Here is a 19615-nt window from a genome sequence, read left to right on the forward strand (position 1 = left end):
ACAGTGGGATCAAAGAGATGCAAGACTCACAGTCACACAGATGATGTGCACAGGAACGATTTACACTGCTACAACGTGGTAGCTACGGGACCAAAACAGAGGAAGTTAAGCCTCACGCTACAACACTCATGGTAGTTGTGGAAATTGACAAACCACTATTGTTTACTTTGTGCGTATATGTCATATCGCTGAATCGACCTAAAGGGCAACCAAACTCAAAAACCAACTGCTCTTGTTGAAAAAGACATATGTGAAATCATTCATTAATAAGTAACATTTATTCCAGTGCCAAAACTAGCAGGATAATTTGTCTTAATTGTACACTTGTATAGTTCAAAATGGAATTTTGTGCGATTTGTGTAACAGAGGTTGTCACGGTTTACATGAGGGTTGGGTTTGGATTAAAATCATGCCCACTAACATGGGATGGTAACGGCTAGGGAGAATTGTCATGCACGGGGAAACAGCTCCGCTAATTGTGCTCTATCCAATAATAGCAGCGGAAACCAGCAGAAACCTCCAGACAGTGAGACATACCTTCTATTTTCGGGCTGTATCACCGCCTGGTATGGCAACTGCACCGCCCTCAACCGTAAGGCTCTCCAGAGGGTAGTGAGGTCTGCACAACGCATCACCGGGGGCAAACTACCTGCCCTCCAGGACACCTACACCACCCGATGTCACAGGAAGGCCATAAAGATCATCAAGGACATCAACCACCCGAGCCACAGCCTGTTCACCCCGCTATCATCCAGAAGGCGAGGTCAGTACAGGTGCATCAAAGCTGGGACCGAGAGACTGAAAAACAGCTTCTATCTCAAGGCCATCAGACTGTTAAACAGCCACCACTAACACTGAGTGGCTGCTGCCAACACACTGACACTGACTCAACTCCAGCCACTTTAATAATGGGAATTGATGGGAAATGATGTAAATATATCACTAGCCACTTTAAACAATGCTACCTTATATAAATGTTACTTACCCTACATTATTCATCTCATATGCATACGTATATACTGTACTCTATATCATCGACGGTATCCTTATGTAATACATGTATCACTAGCCACTTTATACTATACTATGCCACTTTGTTTACATACTCATCTCATTTGTACATACTGTACCCGATACCATCTACTGTATCTTGCCTATGCTGCTCTGTACCATCACTCATTCATATATCCTTATGTACATATTCTTTATCCCCTTACACTGTGTACAAGACAGTAGTTTTGGAATTGTTAGTTAGATTACTTGTTATTACTGCATTGTCGGAACTAGAAGCACAAGCATTTCGCTACACTCGCATTAACATCTGCTAACCATGTGTATGTGACAAATAAAATTTGATTTGAAATTTGATTTGAAACAAAAGGTGAGGTAAGTACAGATGTATCAAAGCTGGGACCGAGAGACTGAAAAACAAGGCCATCAGACTGTTAAATAGACATCACTATCCGGCTTCCACCCGGTTACTCAACCCTGCACCTTAGAGGCTGCTGCCCTATATACATAGACATGGAATCAGTAGTCACTTTAATAATGGAACACTAGTCACTTTAATAATGTTTACACACTGCTTTACTTATTTCATAGGTATATACTGTATTCTATTCTACTGTATTTTAGTCAATGCCACATTGCTCATCCTAATATTTATATATTTCTTAATTACATTATTTTACTTTTAGATGTGTGTGCATTGTTGTGAGTTGTTAGATATTATGGACTGTTGGAAGCTAGGAACATAGGCATTTTGCTACACCTGCAATACCATCTGCTAAATATGTGTACGTGACCAATAAGCTTTGATTTTAAAGAACCCTTGGCACCTAAGCCATTAATGGAGTGGCCACCCATTGATGTGTTCGATAGAGATCCCTCTAGTCGGCTACTGTTTTCTGGCAAAATTACAATTGAGATGATGTGCACTTGCATCCCAAATGCCAATATTCCAAAATTCAAAACCCATCTGCAAACATCTTGTGTCCCGCCACAACATGGTTTGTAACATGATTCACTATGAACACAAACAATAGATAGTGAGAAAGTTGTAAAAACTAAACGGCCACCAGTGACTTGATAAGCTGATTTAGTTAAAGTGGCCTGTCAGCTTAATGATCCTTCTAGCTACTATTAGCTAGCTTCAATGACAAACACAAACATGGGTCTTAGCTAGCTAGCTAGTGTCTATGGGCACTGATAAACCGTGTGTAGTTTGTGCTTTATTTACGATAGTTTGACAGCTTGCTGATGATGAAGTTGTAGACATAAATTGTAATTATTTCACCTCTATGGCCTATTTATTGCCTTATCTCCCTCCTCTTCTACATTTGCACTCACTGTTCTACATTTGCACACACTGATTTTTCTATTGTGTTCTTAAACTGTACGTTTGTTTATGTGTAACTCTGTGTTATTGTTTTTGTTGCACTGCTTTGCTTTGCTTTATTTTGGCACTGTTTTTATTTTATTTCTCAACTGGCCTACCTGTTCTCAACTGGCCTACCTGTTCTCAACTGGCCTACCTGTTCTCAACTGGCCTACCTGTTCTCAACTGGCCTACCTGTTCTCAACTGGCCTACCTGTTCTCAACTGGCCTACCTGTTCTCAACTGGCCTACCTGTTCTCAACCGGCCTACCTGTTCTCAACCGGCCTACCTGTTCTCAACTGGCCTACCTGTTCTCAACTGGCCTACCTGTTCTCAACTGGCCTACCTGTTCTCAACCGGCCTACCTGTTCTCAACTGGCCTACCTGTTCTCAACTGGCCTACCTGTTCTCAACTGGTCTACCTGTTCTCAACTGGCCTACCTGTTCTCAACTGGCCTACCTGTTCTCAACTGGCCTACCTGTTCTCAACTGGCCTACCTGTTCTCAACTGGTCTACCTGTTCTCAACTGGCCTACCTGTTCTCAACTGGCCTACCTGTTCTCAACTGGCCTACCTGTTCTCAACTGGCCTACCTGTTCTCAACTGGCCTACCTGGCCAACTGGCCTACCTGTTCTCAACTGGCCTACCTGTTCTCAACTGGCCTACCTGTTCTCAACTGGCCTACCTGTTCTCAACTGGCCTACCTGTTCTCAACTGGCCTACCTGGCCAACTGGCCTACCTGTTCTCAACTGGCCTACCTGTTCTCAACTGGCCTACCTGTTCTCAACTGGCCTACCTGTTCTCAACTGGCCTACCTGTTCTCAACTGGCCTACCTGGCCAACTGGCCTACCTGTTCTCAACTGGCCTACCTGTTCTCAACTGGCCTACCTGTTCTCAATAAAATACTTTTAAAAAATGTTTTACTTCAGTGCAGCTTTTGACATTATCGATCATAGTCTGCTGCTGGAAAAACGTATGTGTTGTGGATTAAGAGTTACCGGTCTAACAGAACACAGAGGGTGTTCTTTAATGGAAGCCTCGCCAACAAAAGTTAGTTTCAGAATTGGTGGCATGGAATAAGTTAGTCCTAAATATTTAAAAAACTAAAGCATTGTATTTGGGACAAATCATTCACTAAATCCTAAACCTCATCTAAATGTTGTAATAAATAATGTGGAAATTGAGCAATTTTCGATGACTAAACCGCTTGGAATAACCCTGGATTGTAAACTGCCATGGTCAAAACACACTGATACAATAGTAGCTAAGCTGTGGAGAAGTTTATCCATAATAAAGAGCTACTCTACCTTCTTAACAGCACTATCCGCAAGGCAGGTCCTACAGGCTTTAGTTTTGTCACACCTGGAATACTGTTCAGTCATGTGGTCACGTGCCACAGAGGGACTTTGCAACTGTAGGAATTGCAACTGGGTCAGAACAGGGCAGCATGGCTGGCCCTTGGATGTACACAGAGAGCCAACATGAAAATATCCATGTCAATCTCTCCTGGCTCAAAGTATAGGAGAGATTGACTTCATCACTACTTGTATTTGTGACATGTTGAAAGCACCGAGCTGTCTGTTTAATAGACTAGTAGTAGCACACAGCTCAGACACACCACAAGACATGCCACCAGAAGTCTCTTCACAGTCCCCAAGTCCAGAACAGACTATGGGAGGCATACAGTACTACATAGAGCCATGACTATATGGAACTCTATTCCACATCAAGTAACTGATGCAGGCAGTGGAATCAGATTTTAAAAAGTAGGTAAAAATAAACCTTATGGAACAGCGGGGACTGTGAAGCAGCACAAACATAGGCACAGACACATGCATACACACACATGATAACATATGCACTATACACACACCTGCACATGGATTTTGTGTTGTAGATATGTGGTAGTGGAGTATGGGCTTGAGGGCACACACTTAGTGTGTTGTGAATTCTGTAATGAATTTATTGTAATGTTTTTAAAAATTGTATAATTGCCTTAATTTTGCCGGACCCCAGGAAGATAATGGGGATCCATAATTATTACAGTAGCGAATGCATACATTTGCCATATCGGTCCCCCGGGGGAATCGAACCCACTACTCTGGTGTTGCACACACCATGCTCTACAATCTGAACTACACAGGACTACAGTGGGATCAAAGAGATGCAAGACTCACAGTCACACAGATGATGTGCACAGGAACGATTTACACTGCTACAACGTGGTAGCTACGGGACCAAAACAGAGGAAGTTAAGCCTCACGCTACAACACTCATGGTAGTTGTGGAAATTGACAAACCACTATTGTTTACTTTGTGCGTATATGTCATATCGCTAAATCGACCTAAAGGGCAACCAAACTCAAAAACCAACTGCTCTTGTTGAAAAAGACATATGTGAAATCATTCATTAATAAGTAACATTTATTCCAGTGCCAAAACTAGCAGGATAATTTGTCTTAATTGTACACTTGTATAGTTCAAAATTGAATTTTGTGCGATTTGTGTAACAGAGGTTGTCACGGTTTACATGAGGGTTGGGTTTGGATTAAAATCATGCCCACTAACATGGGATGGTAACGGCTAGGGAGAATTGTCATGCACGGGGAAACAGCTCCGCTAATTGTGCTCTATCCAATAATAGCAGCGGAAACCAGCAGAAACCTCCAGACAGTGAGACATACCTTCTATTTTCATGCAACAAAAGGTGAGGTAAGTACAGATGTATCAAAGCTGGGACCGAGAGACTGAAAAACAAGGCCATCAGACTGTTAAATAGACATCACTATCCGGCTTCCACCCGGTTACTCAACCCTGCACCTTAGAGGCTGCTGCCCTATATACATAGACATGGAATCAGTAGTCACTTTAATAATGGAACACTAGTCACTTTAATAATGCTTACATACTGCTTTACTTATTTCATAGGTATATACTGTATTCTATTCTACTGTATTTTAGTCAATGCCACATTGCTCATCCTAATATTTATATATTTCTTAATTACATTATTTTACTTTTAGATGTGTGTGCATTGTTGTGAGTTGTTAGATATTATGGACTGTTGGAAGCTAGGAACATAGGCATTTTGCTACACCTGCAATACCATCTGCTAAATATGTGTACGTGACCAATAAGCTTTGATTTTAAAGAACCCTTGGCACCTAAGCCATTAATGGAGTGGCCACCCATTGATGTGTTCGATAGAGATCCCTCTAGTCGGCTACTGTTTTCTGGCAAAATTACAATTGAGATGATGTGCACTTGCATCCCAAATGCCAATATTCCAAAATTCAAAACCCATCTGCAAACATCTTGTGTCCCGCCACAACATGGTTTGTAACATGATTCACTATGAACACAAACAATAGATAGTGAGAAAGTTGTAAAAACTAAACGGCCACCAGTGACTTGATAAGCTGATTTAGTTAAAGTGGCCTGTCAGCTTAATGATCCTTCTAGCTACTATTAGCTAGCTTCAATGACAAACACAAACATGGGTCTTAGCTAGCTAGCTAGTGTCTATGGGCACTGATAAACCGTGTGTAGTTTGTGCTTTATTTACGATAGTTTGACAGCTTGCTGATGATGAAGTTGTAGACATGTTTTCAGAAATCAGTCAGAGCGCTGCTAGCAGCAGCTGACTCGTCTCGATACTGTCTTCAGTGCACTCACTGAAGTTTTTCATGCAATTTTTTCAACTTTAGAAATACCAAACGCCATAGCTGTGTGTAAAATTGTGCTGCTAAGATCTCCTCTGCAAAATTGTCTAAATGAATTACAGATCTCTTCATTTATCTTATGTGACTAAAGAGGGACAAACAAGATTAACTGCCAGGATACGATATAGCTAACAAAACACACCCACATCAAACCCCGAGACCCAAATCTAGTTTTCGTCAAACTAACCTCACCTACCTTACGCGTTACTGCCCTCCAGTGGCAAGAAGTGACATCCCCAAAAACCCAAAAAACTATACAACACATAAATGGCTCCAAGTCTCCCAGGCATAGCCTACTTTCTGTCCCCAACACTAAAACAAAATAATATAAAAACAAAATAGAAATGTTTTTGTAAAACTTAAACTAAATAAAAACTATTGACTCACGCATGAAAGGTAACTTGAACTAAACTTCAAATAGAATTCACAAAGCTGATATAGAAACACAAAACTTGAATAACCTTTGTGTGTGTGTGTTTGTGTGTGTGTGTGTGGCGCATGGAGATGTGTGAAACTTACTCCTGAGGCGGAAGTGTACCCACTTGCGCCAATAGCTAGCTTTTCACGTAGCGCCGACTGGTAAGGCGAGACGCTTCAGGAGGGCGGTCACGTGTGCTAGCAAGGCAGAAGTCTTGGGTTTGACCCTCGGAGTAAGGCAAATCAGGAGGAAGTGGTACTCGCTAAACAAGCATCGTGACGTCTTTACGTGTGTGTTAGGAGCCTTTTTACATAATTATGGCTTTTATGTCCGTACAGAACATCATTGAAGCAAAGGTGATTATTTAGCTCCAGACGCAACATACTCTCCCACGTTATAATTCCCGGTGAAGGTTAATGTCCACATACACATTGGTTTTCATAATGAGGACTTCATTCAGCCTCATAGCTTTTTTTGGTTGAAGCTGTGGTGCCAATCACTCTTGATTGAACGGTCTGTTGACGGGGCTCGTTAAATGATAGAAAATTGCTGATTTGAACACAGCCTTCAGAGCAGCTGTGTCCAGCAGAGAGTTAGCACGGGAACATCTCCCACGATGCATTCTAATCCCTGGTTAAAACGCCCTCTGCTTAATAGTCCCTAATAACAACATTAAATTGCCTCAACGAATAAACAAGCATCCTATTAGGAAGACAATTACGCATGTAATTAAATCCTTGTCGGATTACCTTTCAATGCTGCAACCAATACATGGAACGATTACAACTTACTAAAGCCATCCCTGTTGTTTCAGAATAAAAGTTGATTGTTCGGTCAAAAGCATCAACCAACAGTGTACAGTACATGAAACATTGTCTGAAAGCAGCACTGTGGCATTAGTAGTGTTTTCAGCAAGAAGCCTCAATAAAACCCAACACACTAATAAGAGTACTCTAGCCCCTGCAGCACACATGATACCATCAGCGGCGACCTGTCATTCAGGGCAGGTGGGGCAGAGACCCACCTGTTTTGAGCCACACATTTGTGGCAAAATGTTTGTTTTGCATGTTATTTTGGCATTAATACGTGTCACAGATCAGTTTGCAAACAATGTTAAAAAGTATATATATATCATTGAGTAAATAAAGCTGCATACAAACATGGTCTCTTTTTGTTTTCTTGAGTAAGGCAGCTACAAAAGGCAGGTGTTTCAGCCTTGCTCAGTGCTTTCTGTGGTGGTGAGGCAACTACGTCAATGCTAAGTCTAAGGGTAAACCTTGAAAATTCTAGCCCCTTGGGTGCTGCCATAGAGTTTCATTAGAAGTGCCCATCCAAGAAGGCTCAAGGTCATTGGCCACAGATAAAATTACGTCAAATCACGTTATATCTACAGTAGCTTTGATTGGACTGATCATGTCAACATCATACTTTCAAAATCTTAGCTAGCAGTCATCATCATGAATCAAGTCGACGATCTACTGGCAAATCCTTTTTAATCATGATAAAGAGAAATTATCGATAAATGTATTGGAGCTCATTGGCCATTGGACATAAACATTACACAAGTTGGAAATCGCAAATTCAATAATGAGTGGTTTGGGAGGAATCAGTGACAGTGGCTGTGTGGTCCCAAATTTGTGATTAAGGGGCTCTTTTCCAAGTTTAAAATGATAAACATTCAACATTGGCCATGCTGTCAATAACACATGATTTGTGCCACACTCAAAACAACTGTTAACTCCGAACTGCGAAAACTTGACTTCAGTGAGTTCAAGACAACTGGGAAGTCAGGAATAAACAAGCTCCGACTGGGAAAATACGTTTTGAACAGTCATCCAAATTGTAAATCCAACCTCTTTCTAGAGCTAAGACCTGAAGATCAATGATGTCATCATGATTTGACATTGTTGTTTATTTCCAGAGTTCCCAGTTGTCTTGAAAGCACCATAATCCAGAGAATGCCATACTTTTATGCCAAAATTAACCACGAAGGATCGCCACACTACCTTCCTGTTCAAGTGAGCACAGCACAACAATGTGGATCCAAAAATGTATTGTATGCTGCTGCATAAATTATGTAATATGCCAGGGATATATGTATACTGTAGCTAAGAAAGTAATACTAAGTGTATGTTGTGTAGTAAGATGTTAGTAGCCCATGTGCCTCACTCTAATAATTTGGTCTATTTCCCACTCTTAATTTTGCCTACTGCTCTGACTTGGTGGTGCACATGTAGCCTATAACCTGTTTTAGAGAAATGTAATCATCTAATATGTTAAGAACTTTCATTGTCTGCTTATATGCCCCCTTTATTTATCATACGGTTCTGACTTGGTGTGCAGGGAGAACACTGTAAGAACGGCCCATGTTCTGAATTCTGTCGTTGTACATTTCAAAAGTTCTAAACAAAGTTATATTGACTAAGTCCGTCCTAGCTCGCTCAGTAATTTCTTAATCGAAATTACGGATTGCCTCTTATCCTCTCGTCTTCCTCTTCAATGCCAGTTTGTTTGTTTTAATTTTTTTTTTCACCTTTATTTAGCCAGGTAGGCAAGTTGAGAATAAATTCTCATTTACAACTGCGACCTGGCCATGAATTAAGCAAAGCAGTTCAACACATACAACAACACAGAGTTACACATGGAATAAACAGAACATACAGTCAATAATACAGTTGAAGAAAATCTATATACAGTTTGTACATCTCAACTGTCATTAGAAACCACATTTGTTTAACAAGTCAGCCATATCAGCTATGTGTTTTTTAAAGGCAGTAAATGAGGCTGAATGATCTATCTCGCTGCCTGACAAGGCTCGCTGATAGCCAGGTGTAGCAGTGGTAAGATGTTGGGACTGCTGTTAGGACAGATTTATGTAGGCCCTAACAGTTTGTGGGCACCGTTTGTCATTGTTAGTGTGCAATTAAATGAATGTATTGTTTAATGTTGATTTGTGTAGAGGCTTTGCTGGCATGCATCCCATTATTATTATTTTTTGCTTCACCAAGATTTACATTCTAAAATCAAAACTGGATACCATACTCAGCGTCTCTCTCTCTCTCTCCTGGAGTGGAATGACCGTGATTGTCTTCCTCTGCCTGTTATTCAATATGCAGGAAATGAAACCAGAGTTTGACAAAACCCATGAGTTACAGAATATGCTGATTTTAGACAGACTGTTTAATCACAAACCACTTTTTCCATTTTCAACCACCTTTAATGACCATCCATTAAACATTCTTTGATCTGATAGATCTCTGCTTTATTAAATGACAAAAGGTCTTTGCCAGATATACTGTATGTAGTAGCACTCTCTGAGTGCTGTGCTGAAAGGTAGACAGGAGGGTGTTAAGTTGTGTAAACCTTGACTAAACCACAGGGCATCATTTCCCTGTCTTCTGCTTGACAATTTCTCAACCCATCTTAACTTCCTCAGTCATAATCTGAAAACCGTTTCAGCTTTTGATGGGTTTACCAAACTACACTGAACAAAAATGTAAAAATCCAATAAGGTTTTGCTGACTTACAGTTCATAAGGAAATCAGTCAACTGAAATACATAAAATCATTAGGCCCTAATCTTTAGATTTCACATGACTGGGAGTACAGATATGCACAGATACCTTAAAAAAAGATGTCAGTATCTGGTGTGACCTCCATTTGCCTCATGCAGCGCGACACATCTCCTTCACATAGAGTTGATCAGGCTGTTGTCCCATACCTCTTCAATGACTGTGCGAAGTTGCTGGATATTGGCGGGAACTGGAAAACACTGTCTTAAATGTCAATCCAGAGCATCCCAAACATGCTCAATGGATGTCATGTCTGGTGAGTATGCAGGTCATGGAAGAACTGGAAAATGTTCAGCCTCCATGAATTGTGTACAGATCCTTGCAACATGGGGATGTGCATTATCATGCTGAAACATGAGGATGAATGGCACGACAATGGGCTTTAGGATCTCGTCACGGTATCTCTATGTATTCAAACAGCCATTAATAAAATGCAATTGTATTCATTGTCTGAAGCTTTCAGGTGTCAGGAAATGTGTACAGATCCTTGTGACATGGGACCGCGCATTAACATGCTGAAACCTGAGGTGATCGCGGCAGATGAATGGCATGACAATGGGCCTCGGTGCATCATCATGGTATCTCTGTGCATTCAAATTGACATCAATAAAATTAAATTGTGTTCGTAGTCCATAGCTTATACCTGCTCATAGCATAACCCCACCGCCACCTTGGGGCACTCTATTCACAACGTTGACATCAACAAACCGCTCGCCCACACAAAGCCATACACGCTGTCTGCCTTCTGCCCAGTACAGTTGAAACCGGAATTCATCCGTGAAGTGTACACTTCTCCAGCGTACCAGTGGCCATTGAAGGTGAGCATTTCACCACTGAAGCCAGTTACAACACTGAACTGCAGTCAGGTCAATTGAGCTTCCCTCAGACGATTTCTGACAGTTTGTGCAGAAAGTATTCGGTTGTGCAAACCCACAGTTTCATCAGCTGGTCTCAGATGATCCTGCAGGTGGAGAAGCAGGATGTGAAGGTCTTAGGCTGGCGTGGTTACATGTGGTCTGCGGTTGTGAGGCCAGTTGGACGTACTGACAAATTCTCTAAAATGACATTGGAGGGGGCTTATCGTAGAATATGAGTATTAAATTCTCTAGCAGCTCTTGTGGACATTCCTGCAGTCAGCACGCTAATTGCACGCTCCCTCAAAACATTTTAGAGTGGCCTTTTATTGTCCCCTTCACAAGGTGCACCTGTGCAATGAACATGGTGTTTAATCAGCTTCTTGATATGCAACACCTGTCAGGTGGATGGATTATCTTGGCAAATGAGAAATGCTCACTTACAGGGATGTAAAAAATGTGTGCTCCAAATTTAAGAGAAATAAGCTTTTTATGCTTACAAAACATTTCTGGAATTATTTATTTCAGCTCATGAAACACTTTACATGTTGCATTTATATTTTTGTTCAGTATAAATGAGGCTGTTAGTGGACAGAATAAAATCCCTCTCGCTTTTTCAGGTTTGCTGTAAGATGTGTAGCGTTGCCATGGAGCTAGACAAGAGGCCAGTATTCTATGCTCCAAACAAGCTCTATCGAAGCTCACCTAGGTTCCACACTGAGAGCCAGTGTGTTTCTTCCTTGTGCCTTTGAACTACTATAGTTAAGCTCATGAAATGCCCGGGAATAGATTTGTTATATGTAATATTGATGAAATCAACAGAGCGCCACTTTGATATGAGAACAACATGGTAATGCACCCTGTGTTCTCTGACATTTTCCAGCTTTTCCATCTTGTAGCGCTTTTCACTTATTTCATTTTTATTGAACCTTTATTTAATGAGGAGGTAGAGACGTGTGTGTGATCCTAGTATGGATGGCTGGAGGATTTGTTACCGGATCCTTTGTCTTTGCTTTCTGGCAACAACCAGGTGATGATTGTGTCTTATGTAGTAATGCATGAATATGCAGCCTATCAGCTAAGACTATAGATTTCATACAATATTTACTCAGCAGACCCATATATGCTACCAAAGCCATAAGAATATTTTTTCACTGAAGAAAGAGGGAATATAGCCCAGGCTTTTCTTCAGTAATTGTGGTGTGTGCAAGCCCCTGTTGATATCTTTAATGAACTTTGCATTTTACCTTAATGGATTAATGCTTAACTTCTGTGTGTGCTTTAATTAATACTTGTTGAATTCATATATTGATTTGACCTCCCTCAGGTTCAGCTCTCCCTCCTTGTAGCAACAGCTAATTATTTATGATACAATACCTCTGAAAGTTACTAATTTCAGCTACTCATACCCTCTTCCTCACCGCCACTTTCAATAATTAAAACACTTCAAACTAAATCATCAACATGGGTTTACACTGATCAAAGGTGACTTTATGTTTTTTTAAAGCATGTGAACAGACTGAGAAGGTAATAAGTAGCTATGATGATAGAGGTGGGTGTACATCCTCTTAGTGACACCACAGATGCTAAGAGACTGGGCCGTAGGAGGAGGAACAGACTGCTTCCTGCTTGCCGTCTGTCCCTTATCTGTGTTCGGCTAGGCAACTGCAGTACAAAAGGCTTTGTTTTAACAGCAGCCTAATTCTGACCTTTTTTTTCACTAATTAGTCATATCTGCCCTGAAAAAGATGTTAAAAGATCTGATGTGATAGATCAAAAGACCAAATAGTGGGAAAAAATCTAAATAATTGGTCTGGATGTGTGAATGCAGCCTATCAATTAAACACCTGAGCTATGTATGTCAATGTTTTGAAGGTCCTCATATTCCCCATGATATTTAGAATAGCTGTTTGCTCTCAAAAGTGTTCTGCATTTCATTAGGTGTGGAAGCATTTCAAATTTTCTCACATAATTGACAGGAGCTTGGGGTGAATTTCCCACTTTGTTTAAGGCATGTTTTTCATGCTTAATGTTGTACGCTTTACAGGTAAATGGTCTGAGACATTATGTACCTTCGAGAAAATGATTATGATGAGACTCTGTGACAACGACCTCTAAGCTGACCTGGGGAATACTTTCATCACGTATGCGTTTCACTGACTCACTAAATATAGATGGCTAAATGTAATTGGATATTGATTTCATTACCAATCTAATGCAGAGGGAGTTGATTTGCTTTGGGTAGTTTTATTTGTTTTCTCCATTTACAGAGCTGTGCCGCTAAACAGGAAAGGACCTTTCCATTTACGATGCCACACTGCTAACACAGAACCCACAAACAATTACAAACCAGAACCAGGGCAAATGACTGGGGCAGATCCTCATGGTTATGTTGAGCTCAGCTTCCCCATTCCTTCTGCGTGGGTGCGGTGTGTACTGTGTGCACCACCTATCCAGGGGTGTATTCATTACGCAGGTTCTGTTGAAAAGCGTTTTGCAACAAAAAACGTATACTCCAAACAGAAAAGGTTTTGCAAGGAAAACAAGAGATTCTATTGGACACATTTTTTAAATTTCACCTTTATTTAACAAGGTAGGCTAGTTGAGAACAAGTTCTCAATATACAATGATTTAAAACATTATTTTATTTAACCTTTACTTAACTAGGCAAGTCAGTTAAGAACAAATTCTTATTTTCAATAACGGCCTAGGAACAGTGGGTTAACTTCCTTGTTCAGGGGCAGAATGACAGATTTGTACCTTGTCAGCTCGTGAAGGATGCTTTGTTGCGAAATAGGAAGCCTTATTCTAGATGTAATTTTGGATTGTGGATGCTTAATCGGAGTCGAAGGAGAGTTTACAGTCTAACCAGCTGTCGACATATTCTAAGTCAGAACCGTCCAGAGTAGTGATGCTGGGTGGGCGGGCAGTTGTGGGCAGCGATCAGTTTAAGAGCATGTATTTAGTTTAACTTGCATTTAAGATCAGTTGGAGGCCACGGAAGGAGAATTGTATGGCATTGAAGCTCGTCTGGAGGTTAGTTAACACATTATCCAAAGAAGGGCCAGAAGTATACAGAATGGTGTCGTCTGCGTGGATCAGAGAATCACCAGCAGCAAGAGCGACATCATTGATATGTACAGAGAAGAGAGTCGGCCCGAGGATTGAACCCTGTGGCACCTCCATAGAGACTGCCAGAGGTCCGGACAAATGGCCTCCAATTTGACACACTGAACTCTGTCTGACAACCAGGCGAGGCAGTGAACCAGGCGAGGCAGTCATTTGAGAAACCATGACTGTTGAATCTGCCAAAAAGAATGTGGTGATTGACAGAGTCGACTTGGCCAAGTCGATGAATACAGCTGCACATTATTGTCTCTTATTGATGGTGGTTATGATATCGTTTAGGACCTTGAGCGTGGCTGAGGTGAATCCATGGCCAGCTCGGAAACCAGATTGCATAGCGGAGAAGGTACGGTGGGATTCGAAATGGTCAGTGGTCTGTTTGTTAACTTGGCTTTCGAAGACTTTAGAAAGGCAGGCAGGGTAGGATAGATATAGTTCTGTAGCAGTTTGGGTCTAGAGTCTCCCCCTTAGAAGAGGGGGATTACCACGGCAGCATTCCAATCTTTGGGGTTTGCAACAATTTCTGCAGATCATTGTAGAAAGAGGGTGTCCAGATTGTCTAGCCCGGCTGATTTGTAGGGGGTTCAGATTTTGCAGCTCTTTCAGAACATCAGCTATCTGGATTTGGGTGAAGGAGAAACGGGGGAGGCTTGGGCAAGTTGCTGTGGGGGGTACCAGGCTGTTCACCGGGGTAGGGGTAGCCAGGTGGAAAGCATGGCCAGCCGTAGAAAAATGCTTATTAAAATTCTCAATTATCGCAGATTTTTCTGTGGTGAGTGTGTCCTAGCCTCAGTGCAGTTGGCAGCTGGGAGGAGGTGCTCTTATTCTCCATGGACTTTACAGTGTCCAATAACTATTTGGAGTTAGGGCTACAGGATGCAAATTTCTGTTTGAAAAAGCTAGCCTTTGCTTTCCTAACTGCCAGTGTATATTGGTTCCTAACTTCCCTGAAAAGTTGCATATTGCAGGGGCTATTCGATGCTAATGCAGAACGCCACAGGATGTTTTTGTGCTGGTCAATGGCAATCAGTCAGGTCTGGAGTGAACCAAGGGCTGTATCTGTTCCTGGTTCTACATTTTTTGAACAGGACATGCTTATTTAAGATGGTGAGGAAAGCACTTTTAAAAGAATAACCAGGCATCCTCTACTGACGGAATGAGGTCAAAATCCTTCCAGGATACCCGTGCCAGGTCAATTCGAAAGGCCTTCCCGCTGAAGTGTTTTAGGGAGCGTTTGACAGAGATGAGGGGTGGACGTTTGACCACAGACCCATTACGGAAGCAGGCAATGAGGCAGTGATCGCTGAGATCCTGGTTGGAGATAGCAGAAGTGCATTTAGAGGGCAAGTTGGTGAGGATTGTATCTATGAGGGTGCCCGTGTTTTACGGATTTGGGCTTGTAACTGGTAGGTTCATTGATAATTTGTGTGAGATTGAGGGCATCAAGCTTAAATTGTAGGATGGCCGGGGTATTAAGCATGTCCCAGATTAGGTCACCTATCAGCATGAGCTCTGAAGATAGATGGAGGGGCAAACAATTCACATATGGTATCCAGGGCACAGCTGGGGGCAGAAGGTGGTCTATAGCAAGCAGCAATGGTGAGAGACTTGTTTCTGGAAAGGTGGATTTTTAGAAGTAGAAGCTCAAATTGTTTGGGCACAGACCTGGATAGTAAGACAGAACTCTACAGGCTATCTCTGCAGTATTTTGCAACTCCGCCCCCTTTGGCTGTTCTATCTTGTCGGAACATGTTATAGTTAGGGATGGAAATTTCAGGGTTTTTGGTGATCTTCCTAAGCCAGGATTCAGACACAGCTAGGACATCCGTGTTGGCAGATTGTTTTAGTCAATGCTTTAGCACAAACTTAGGGAGGAGGTTTCTCATGTTAACATGCATGAAACCGAGGCTTTTACGGTTACAGAAGTCAACAAATGAGAGCGCCTGGGGAATGGGAGTGGCGCTAGGCACCGCAAGGGCTACATCACCAGAGGAACAGAGGAGGAGTAGGATAAGGGTACGATTAAAGTCTATAAGAACTGGTCGTCTAGTACGTTCGGAACAGAGAGGAAAAGGAGCAGGTTTCTGGGCACGGTAGAATAGATTCAAGGCATAATGTACAGACAAAGGTATGGTAGGATGTGAATACAGTGGAGGTAACCTATGCATTGAGTGACGATGAGAGAGATATTGTCTCTAGAAACATAATTTAAACCAGGTGAGGTCACCGCATGTGTGGGAGGTGGAACTAAATGGTTAACTAAGGCTCATTGAGCAGGGCTAGAGGCAATACAGTGAAATAAGGCAACAATTACTAACCAAAACAGCAATGGACAAAGCATATTGACATTAGGGAGAGGCATGCGTATCCGAGTGATCATAGGGGTCCAGTGAGTAGCTCGGCGGGACAGCGACACGGCGATTCAGACAGCTAGCGGGCCGGAGCCAGCAAGCTAGCAGAAGGGCCTTAGAGGGACGTCGCAACGGAAGAAGTCTGTTGTAGCCCCCTCGTGCTGTTACGTCGGCAGACCAGTCGTCATGGATCAGCAGGGCTTCGTGTGGTAAAAGGGTCCAGGCCAATTGGCAAAATAGGTATAGTGGCCAAAGAATTTGTCCGATGGGCCTCTTCAGCTAACCGCCTGATATGCTCTAGACAGCTAGCGGCTAGCACATGGCTAGCAGATCGGCATTCAGGGGACGTCGCGACGGAGGAGCCAGTTGAAAATCCCCCCAGTGATTTACGTCGGTAGTGCAGTCGTCATGGGTTCGGCGGGGCTCTGTGTTGGCAGTAAAAGGGGTCCAGGACAATTGGCAAAATAGGTATTGTAGCCCAAGAAGTGGCTGATGGACCTCTTTGGCTAGCCGGGAGATGGGCCTATCAAAGGCTAGATCCAGGCTAATTGGTTCTTGCTTCGGGACAGAGACGTTAGCCAGGAGTGGCCTGTTCAAAAGTAAAGAAAATAGCAGATCCATACCACATTGGTAGGAGAGTATGTTGAAGTTTAGGTGAAAAAAATATATTTAAAAAATATATTCAAAGAAAAAAGATATATACACAGGACACGACGAGGACAAGACGAGAACAAAAGACGTCTGACTGCAACGCCATCTTGGGTTATCAAGTAGGTCCCTTACCCATTTGGTTCCGTTTGCTTTTGTTTGGTTCTTAAAATGATAAACGGTTTCGTTGCAAGACCTAATTAATAAAACCCTGTCATTAGCTTTGTCTGATGCAGCAGCTAAGCTTGCTTGACTAGGACTCCCCTAAGTGTGATGAACCACATCAAATCAAATCAAATGTATTTATATAGCCCTTCGCACATCAGCTGATATCTCAAAGTGCTGTACAGAAACCCAGCCTAAAACCCCAAACAGCAAGCAATGCAGGTGTAGAAGCACGGTGGCTAGGAAAAACTCCATAGAAAGGCCAAAACCTAGGAAGAAACCTAGAGAGGAACCAGGCTATGTGGGGTGGCCAGTCCCCTTCTGGCTGTGCCGGGTGGAGATTATAACAGAACATGGCCAAGATGTTCAAATGTTCATAAATGACCAGCATGGTCCAATAATAATAAGGCAGAACAGTTGAAACTGGAGCAACAGCACGGCCAGGTGGACTGGGGACAGCAAGGAGTCATCATGTCAGGTAGTCCTGAGGCATGGTCCTAGGGCTCAGGTCCTCCGAGAGAGAGAAAGAAAGAGAGAAAGAGAGAATTAGAGAGAGCACACTTAAATTCACACAGGACACCGAATAGGACAGGAGAAGTACTCCAGATATAACAAACTGACCCTAGCCCCCCCGACACATAAACTACTGCAGCATACATACTGGAGGCTGAGACAGGAGTGGTCAGGAGACACTGTGGCCCCATCCGAGGACACCCCCGGACAGGGCCAAACAGGAAGGATATAACCCCACCCACTTTGCCAAAGCACAGCCCCCACACCACTAGAGGGATATCTACAACCACCAACTTACCATCCTGAGACAAGGTCGAGTATAGCCCACAAAGATCTCTGCCACGGCACAACCCAAGGGGGGGGGGGGGGGGGGGGGGGGGGGCGCCAACCCAGACAGGAAGATCACATCAGTGACTCAACCCACTCAAGTGACGCACACCTCCCAGGGACGGTATGAAAGAGCCCCAGTAAGCCAGTGACTCAGCCCCTGTAATAGGGTTAGAGGCAGAGAATCCCAGTGGAAAGAGGAGAACCATATGACCCACTGAAGAGATGAGTCTTCCGTAAAGACTTAAAGGTTGAGACCGAGTTTGCGTCTCTTACATGGGTAGGCAGACCATTCCATAAAAATGTAGCTCTATAGGAGAAAGCCCTGCCTCCAGCTGTTTGCTTAGAATTTCTAGGGACAATTAGGAGGCCTGCGTCTTGTGACCGTAGCGTATGTGTTGGTATGTACGGCAGGACCAAATCAGAGAGATAGGTAGGAGCAAACCCATGTAATGCTTTGTAGGTTAGCAGTAAAACCTTGAAATCAGCCCTTGCCTTGACAGGAAGCCAGTGTTTAGGGAGGCTAGCACTGGAGTAATATGATCAATTTTTTTGGTTCTAGTCAGGATTCTAGCAGCCGTATTTAGCACTAACTGAAGTTTATTTAGTGCTTTATCCAGGTAGCCGGAAAGTAGAGCATTGCAGTAGTCTAACCTAGAAGTGACAAAAGCATGGATTCATTTTTCTGCATCATTTTTGGACAGAAAGTTTCAGATTTTTGCAATGTTACGTAGATGGAAAAAAGCTGTCCTTGAAATGGTCTTGATATGTTCTTCAAAAGAGAGATCAGGGTCCAGAGTAACACCGAGGTCCTTCACAGTTTTATTTGAGACGACTGTACAACCATTAAGATTAATTGTCAGATTCAACAGAAGATCTCTTTGTTTCTTGGGAGCTAGAACAATCTTCCTTGACAATTTGTACACTTCCTTATGTCTGAAACACATGCTTCTAGCGAGAGAATTTTGGGGTTTCACCATGTTTCATTGAAATGTACAGCTGTGTGTCATCCGCATAGCAGTGAAAGTTAACATTATGTTTTCGAATGACATCCCCAAGAGGTAAAATATATGGTGAAAACAATAGTGGTCCTAAAACGGAACCTTGAGGAACACATATAACACATATTTGTATTATTTCAAATAGGTCTTTATTTTAAGTACGTTTATTTTAAGTAAACAACTCCAGGGCAGGGCATCTTATAGAGCCACCATGTGATCAGTGAAACTGTTTGTTGTCTCAACAACAGTCAGGTGAGCTATTTGTGACTGATTTGGATAAGCCATTTATGGCTTTCTTCCGACAGCTGAACACTGAAACCACTGAATATTGACTTAAAAGAGAGGTGTCAGTCACTGTTTACAAACAAATGTGGTCATGGTTCTTTTATGCAATAGCAGGGTACACCATGTTGAATTGATTTTTGTTTTATATGTTTACCTTCAAAAAGGTTTGCCTCCCCCTCTTTCCAATATGGGATAAACAATGCCAGGCCAGCATATTCTTGAGAAACATTTCAACCATCGCCTGAGGTGTCGT

This window comes from Oncorhynchus mykiss, chromosome 10 (genome assembly GCF_013265735.2).
Source record: "Oncorhynchus mykiss isolate Arlee chromosome 10, USDA_OmykA_1.1, whole genome shotgun sequence".
NCBI classification, from domain to species: Eukaryota; Metazoa; Chordata; class Actinopteri; order Salmoniformes; family Salmonidae; genus Oncorhynchus; species Oncorhynchus mykiss.